This window comes from Triturus cristatus, chromosome 6 (assembly GCF_964204655.1).
Source record: "Triturus cristatus chromosome 6, aTriCri1.1, whole genome shotgun sequence".
NCBI lineage: Eukaryota > Metazoa > Chordata > Amphibia > Caudata > Salamandridae > Triturus > Triturus cristatus.
In genome coordinates, this window is record NC_140589.1 from 1,267,298,679 (window position 1) to 1,267,306,327 (window position 7,649).

Genomic DNA, 7,649 nt, shown 5'->3' on the forward strand with positions numbered 1-7,649 from the left:
ACATTCCCAGATTTACAACATAGTGTAAATATGGGAATGCGTCAAAACCGTGCACCCCCCCTGGAGTGGTGTATCAAGAAAAAAGAACTTTATTTCGCCTCTTTTTTTTTTCCTTTGTATGTGTGCTGCATGCAGCACACACAGAAAGCGGAAAACGCCTCCATTGATTCTTTTTGTGCAGGAAGGAGTCCCTTCCTGCACAAAAACAATAATTCCTACAACGCGGACATCCTTGCACCATTGTGCAAGGGTGCCTGCTTTAGCGCAAGGCAGCCATTTGTGCGCCAGAACAGTGAAAGAGGACAGGAATGCACCCTATCTAGGAGATACAGCGCTTTCCTGCCCTTTTCTTTTGACATATGGCAGCGCAGCAGGAAGCCTTGGGGTACTGCCCTGTGCCAAAATGTTGTAAATGAGGTCCTGAATGTATAAGTTGATGCCCATATTTTTGCGTTGGGGTTCTGCCACTTTTTTGGCACAACCCTGACACAAAATCTCATTTGTTAAATACTGTAATGCGCTCAAGTCTTCACATGATAGACCTGTGTGTTAGATCTTAAGATCTGATGTCACTTCTTGTGATGTCTCTTCCTGTGAGGTCATGGGTTGTGATTCCACTTCCTTGGTGCCAAGTGGGTTGTCGCACACTGTGGTGTCACGCACCATGATGTCACTTGCATACTGCCTAACTTGGATAGTCCCCCCACTTATTTTTGTTTAGGACTTGGGCACTGCTCAAATGCATGCAGTCTCCCACACCTTGCAAAACATCCATACAACAGTGCCTTTACAAGTTCAAAACTGGCCTGATTTGCAAATTTGGGACACTTTTGTAGGTATCTGGTCGGTACTGGGGCTAATTTTATAATAGAGTCTGTTCCTATTTTTGGTCCCAGTCCGACCCTGGATGGCATCTAGTAAATTAAGCAGCACTTCTTGGTATGAGGCTGTATTAACTGCTATGGATATGTATACTTCTGTAATAACATGATTGAGCTAAAAATAAGGAAATTGAATGCTACTAATAGGATTTCCCAGTATTGAAGAACTATTGGTGCAAGCATTTCCAATTATCACTATTAAACCACCTCAGCATGTAACGGGGGACTATATATATTCATCGATATCATAATTCTTGAAGGCTTGCAGTTAGTACAAATAGAATTGTGAAACTGGCCACTACGGTTTCCACATTTCTTAGGAAAGTCACACGTCACTAGACCGCTAGTGGACATATCTCACATAGGAGCAAGCATTTTTAGCAATGCCTCTGCGACTCTCTAGCACTAGGTGGCGCTGCTAATGTTCAAATAGGAATATTGATTTATGGACGAAATGTACATTTGGCCCACAGATGTACCCTGATTATGTCCTTCTCTCCGAATTATCCAAATGCCGTGATGCGTGATTCTTGCTTGTCGACCCTGAGAGCGTCCATGCTGAGGTAATGGCTATTCCGCCTCCTCCATGGCGGAAATAGTACAGGGGACATTGTTCCATGGTGCCCGGGCTGTCAGCTCACGCTCTCACGGGTACGCACATGCAAGGGATGCGAGCTACTTTTAAAGTGTGGTCGGATTAATTCGGTGCTATGATTTCTGCACTCTGTATGGTTAGCCGTCGCCTTCCCCTTCTGCTGCCCCGCAGAATAGGCGACATTTTGATGTATTCCCAATTTTAAATATTTCTTCAGGCCTCTATCTAATGTGTATGGAGTATGTTTATTCCTAAGAGGGGTTCCTAACCAGAAAAATATTTGTCTTCCAATTGACAGAATGTAATGCGCTGATCAAGGCTGGAAGATATGAACAATAATGCTCCCTTTCTTATAGCCGACTGGCACGATGCAGAAGAAATACCCAGAATTGTATGTCAGGTGTTACTTAGACCTGGCATCCTTGGCGTGGTTTGGTCTGACTTTTTGCCTTCAAACCTGCTGTTTTTGCTTAATTTGTTGCCTTCAGACCTCCTGTTTGTTCTGACCTTAGGATTCTGACACTTTACTACTGCTGACCAGTGCTAAAGTGCTTGCGCTCATTCCCTAACATATATAACATTGGCTTATCCACAACTGGCATATTTAATTTGCTTAGAGTCCCTAGAAAAGTTCACTACATGTGCCCGAGGCCTGTAAATTAAATGCTGCTAGTGGGCCTGCAGCACTGGTTCTTTCCAAGCTCTGCTTAAATTTCTTCACAAGACTTTCCAGGCTCTGCAAGTGTTTTAAGCAGATCCTGGAAATTCTGCCTATTGAAGTTTAATTAACTGACCGGAAAGAGTTTTGAAGAGGGGAGGACTGCCTAAACAAAGGTTTTCACCGCATCGAGAGAAATCTCCTGTAAATCAATTTTCCCTGAAGATGTAGTACATCATTGCTATGTTGGTTGAACACTACCATATTTAAAAAACATTGGGATATACATACTGAAAGAAGATCGGGCAACCACATGACTGGTTTTATAGTATAAATAAGTATCCAGTTGTTCTGTGTCCTGAGGAGAACCCCTAAATTAAGCAGGGTTCAAAACGCATCGACAATGTTGTATTCCAGAGAGCGTGTTGTAAAGACATCATTGGCGCTCAGGGAACATGATTATGTGTAAATGGTGTAAATTATATATCCCTGTCATCAGTCATTGATTCTAAGTTGTAACGCTTCTGGTTTTGCCCAGTTGATGGAGCTAAGAATGATGTAATTAGTGTGGCTCTGAGGGGGCTATTCAATTCAGAACTCGGATACGAGTGTTTTTATCTGTTCACACATAGGTGCTAACAGGTTGTTGATGTTTTTTCACGTCTCAACTACGATTTACGTGTAATGTCCTGTGGGTTATAAATTTGAATGAAAAGTTTGTTGGACCCGTTCGCACCGGAACTGCACCACTCGCCCGAAGAATCAGCGCGAGCCACCGCAAGTTCGTCTCTTTGCCCAGCAAGCTTCGTCCGCCGGTGTGAATCACCACCGCAAGCCTCCAGCTCAACCGTCCGCTACTCCCAGCCTGCTCTTCACTCCCCGCCGACCACAGTTAGCAAGGATTTCCTTGCTCTCGGCGAACTTCTCCCCCACGATGGAGACTCTTGGCACAAAACTGGAGAGGGTAAAACTTCGGAGGGACTAATCTCGGACTGTATCCAACCTGCGCTCCATCGCGGTGGGCCTGAACTTTTGGATTTGACCTGGTTCAGCACGACCAGATATCCCCGGTTGGCGCTTTATGCTTTTAAGCACTATTTTACATAGTTTATTCTTTAAAAATTCATAACTCTGGTTCTACTCATTAGACTTTCATCATTTTGGTCTTGTTTTATTTATAACATTCAGCTCTATTTTTCTAACTTGGCTTGGAGTCTTTTTATGTGGTTTTTAACTCTTCTACTGTTTGAAATGTTGCACAAATACTTTACTTATAGCACACCAAGAACTTTGAAGGGGGTCCGAGGGTATAAATATTTAAAGACCTGCAAGAAGTTGTACCCCTATAAACATACACTGTAAAAACAATAAACTTCTCGGGTCTGAAACAACTTGAAGCAGTAAACCAAAGAAAGAGATGAAAAGTGAATCTGTGTCTCATTAACAAAAACCTAATGGGGGAAGCAATCTCATTTTAGGACGAATGCCCTCACTCACCAGAGGTGACATGTTTCATCATTTGGACTTTCTCCTCCCAGTGGGAAAACCTAGTCCCACTGAGGGCTACAACCACCTCACTGAGAGGTGGGAGCTCTGGGATGTGTTTAGTTGTACCTAAAGTATGGATACTAGAATCCCAAAGACGAGCAGTATAGTGATGTGAGGGTGCAGCGCAATAAGTGAGTGAAAAAGTGTAAAACTAAAACTGCCTAGTGCAGATGAAAAGAAACTTTATTAACTCATCTATACTGGCAGGATTCAAAAATAGTGCAAAGCAGGATCTATTGAAACTGCTAGATTGAAAAAAAGGTGGACATGTTTCAGCCATTAACCTTCTAACAAGTATGTCTGGCTTTCTTCAGGACCGATAAACAAAGCTGCTGCTGTGAAGTGCAAAAGATAAATAAATATGTATAAAGATCCTTAATACAAAACCAGTAATTCAAGTGCGGATTCAGTATCACTGGAACTTGTTTAAAGAAAAAAGACACAGAAAAACACAATCATTCTAGTTGTTAGGATTTTACCAAATATTTTCTGTACTGTATGAGGATGACTCTCTATTCATTGCCTCAAACAATTGTTTGAGTCTATTCGGGTACTCCAAAGTGTTTTTACTCACCCAATTTAAAGGACAAGTGAGCCCACCTCAACCTGGTTACAACTCAGGTAAGGAAGCCCGCTCTGAAAAAACAAGCAAACATCCAACAATTACTGAGTCCGTTTTGCTGTGCTGTATATAAAGATGTGAAAATGGTGTCAAAGACCACCAACAAACATGGACACACAAATAAAAATGATGAAAAGTGGTACTGTAAATATGCAGATACTCTGATCGATCTTGAGAAAAGTATGTACAGACTGTAGCCATATTGAAAAAATGCAGGTCTATAGAGTATGTAGGCCTTTGTCAAAGATACCTCACAAGACCCAGTGCAATAATACAAACAAGAAACGCACTGATATTAACAACCGTCTTCAAAGACAGATGGTCGAATATGTCATTGAATCACAATCACCAGGCTCTAACAATAGTCGCCCCTAGTTGTGATGGGGATACCAAAAGTTACTTAAAAGTAAAGTATATATTGTACCAGGCACTGTTAATACATCTAATGCCATGAACTGTTAATGTGCCGGTTCAACATCAAGATTATGTCAACTAATCTTTGTAAAGCAACGCGCACAAGCTGCTCAACATTGAAATACAATGCTGTATGAATCGCGCTCATTGCGGACATCCTATGGTAATAGATCTAGTCTTAAACATACAAAGGTATGTCACCACGGTGACGAGTATTGAAGCGAGGGCTAAGTGAATCATGCCCCTTCCCAAATGCTTATATACAACTGAAAACAAAACTCTCGTAAAGGTAACCTATGCTAAAATGACACCATAGGGGTTTGAGAGAATTTAAGTATACCGAAAATAAAAGAGCGTTGACTCGCTCTACCCGCTATCAAACATCAAGGCAAAAGTGTCAGTGCAATCTGATTATAGTCACAACAAGCAAAGCAAAGTAAACTGTTCAATGAACAGGAGACAGTGTCAGCCTATTTTAACGACCCACCCGACTCACCTCTCCGTCGGTACTCCGTTGTAGTACAGAAATGCAACCGGAGGTACCGACGTGGGCGACTGATGTTCTTAAATAGCGAATGAGGATTGTCTGCGCAAATTATATGAAGACCTCCATAGGTGTCCCACTCAGATGCTTGTTGAGCTACTGAGCATGCGCGAAAGACCAGTGTTCAATCCCGCGCATGCTGGAATTAGTGCTGTCTCTTCAAACCAACTTTATTGAAACAAAACAATGAATGAACTCATACCCACAAGTGAAAATGTGCCTACACATTGCTGGAAGCAACAAAGCAGGCATGAATGTCAAGGACTGTAGTGGAGTACATGGTGTATTTAGTAATTACATTCGAAAGGTTAGTAGTTCTAAATATGCCCTTATGACTGTAAGCACTACTCAACTCGCACTTTTAAACTTCCAACCCATTTTAAAACCAATTCTACCCCATTACCTACACTTTAGAGTAGGAAGGTAACACTTGAACTGGTGAAACAAATGCATTTGCTTAAGTTTCAAGTTTGGCCCTTCATTGCATGAAAAAGTGGCCCAACTCCTATCAAAAAGCTGCAATGGGATGGTTGTAGGCCCATGCCTGTAACTTTTTCATCGTGCAATAAACGGTTTAAAAAAAAAAAAAAATAAAAAAAAAAAAAAAAAGCTGCAATGACATGGTTTATTTCTATCTGGGAAACAAGGCTGCCTCTTTGATTGAGGGATGAAGCAAATTATGACAGAATCATTGTGTATTGTTGTTTAGTCAAGCTGTTTGCCATAGCTGTTTTTTGGTCATGGTTGGCAATCCAGCTGGTCATTTTGCTTGTGCCGTTCCTGGGGAGGTCCTCTGAGCGGTCTAGTCACTTGCAGATCTGTCTTATGCAAGCCCCACGCCTTATTTAAGGGAGGGCATAGTGTGGACATGCAGCGGATATTTAACCAGTTGAGGCTATTTCATTTCTTGCTGTTGGCTGTACTTGTTTTATAGTGTAGCTGTTTGCCATTTACATCAACAGTTTTTTGGTCACTGTTGGCAACCCAGGCGGCCATTTTGCTCGTGCTGTTCTTGGACAGTTCCTATGAGCAGAGTAGTTGCTTGCTCATCTTTCTCTTACAAGCCCCATGCACTATTTAAAGAAGGGCATATCCCGGAGGTGCCGCTGGCATGCCATATGCGCGCCAAAGGCAAGCCTGTCTACGCCTGTCTGCGTCTGTGTGGCCTGACCCGGCCCAGGAGCCCTAGCCCTACCCACTTAAGTAGGATATTATACTCGAGTGATGAACCATGTCAACTCTGCTGCTAAGAGCACCGAGCTGCAGAGCTAGCATAGACCCTCTAATGGGCATTGAAAGATGTCACCTTTGCAGTTACTCTCTGACATTGACAGCGAAGCCGGAGGTTTCCACCTGAGCATTCTGCCCGGAGACGAACAAGCTTGCAACCAATCAACGTTTTCAGTTTTAACTGCCACTCTGGTGTAACATCACTCAGAGGTCTTTGATTGTTGATGGATTATTAACCTGATGCAGTTTTCCCTAGGGAAACATGCCTCCATGAGCATTCCACACCCGATCTTGCATTGGCCCTTCCTCTGGAGTCCAGCATCAACAGACAGGACCATGTTGGGAAAAAGTGCGGTGAATTAGCTATCATTTTTAAGTCTGGTTTACCCAACCAGATTACCAGCCATCCTATACATGACTTCAAATGCATCTTGTTCTCTTTAGGCCTATCTAAGAATTTTACTCTCTCTGGGTCCCTAATCTACTGCCCACCTGGCCCTGTGGGCAACTGGAACTCCAGACTTGGCGAGGCACTCTCTCCCTATATCCTTAAATGCGCTAATTTCATCATTTTAGGTGATTTTAATATTCACTTTGTAAACATAAAATGCAACATAGCCTCTGCAATTTTGGTGATTTTAATCTGTTGGGGGCTAGAACCTTTAGTTAAGGGATGCACCCATAACGCAGGTCATCTCCTTGACCCGATATTTAGTAAGCTATTTGTCACTTTTGTGTGGTGTCTACTTCCCCATGGCTGGTTGGATCACTTTGCTATTCCTATCTCTATTAAGGGGTAAACGTTGGAAAAAAGGTACCGAGCTCCTGTGACCCTTTTCAAGAGCTGGGCCAAGTTTTAACCGACTGACTTTAGTCTTCACCTTCAACACAATCTGCCTATGTTAGAGGGATCGATGGAGCTGCGCACTAGCACAGTGGACTTGCATCTGATATAACTTGGATTTAGTACTTCCACTGCATTTGAATTGACAAAGGTAATTCCCGCCACCCTGCTTCCTGGTTCATGGAGGCGGTCTTAGTCCTAAAGAAGGACTGGAAGCGTTTTGCGCTTGTGTGATGCAAGCATTGTTCAATAGAAGATAAACTCTGACTGAAGGAGGATACCACAATTTATCATAGTGCCTGCTGATCTGCCT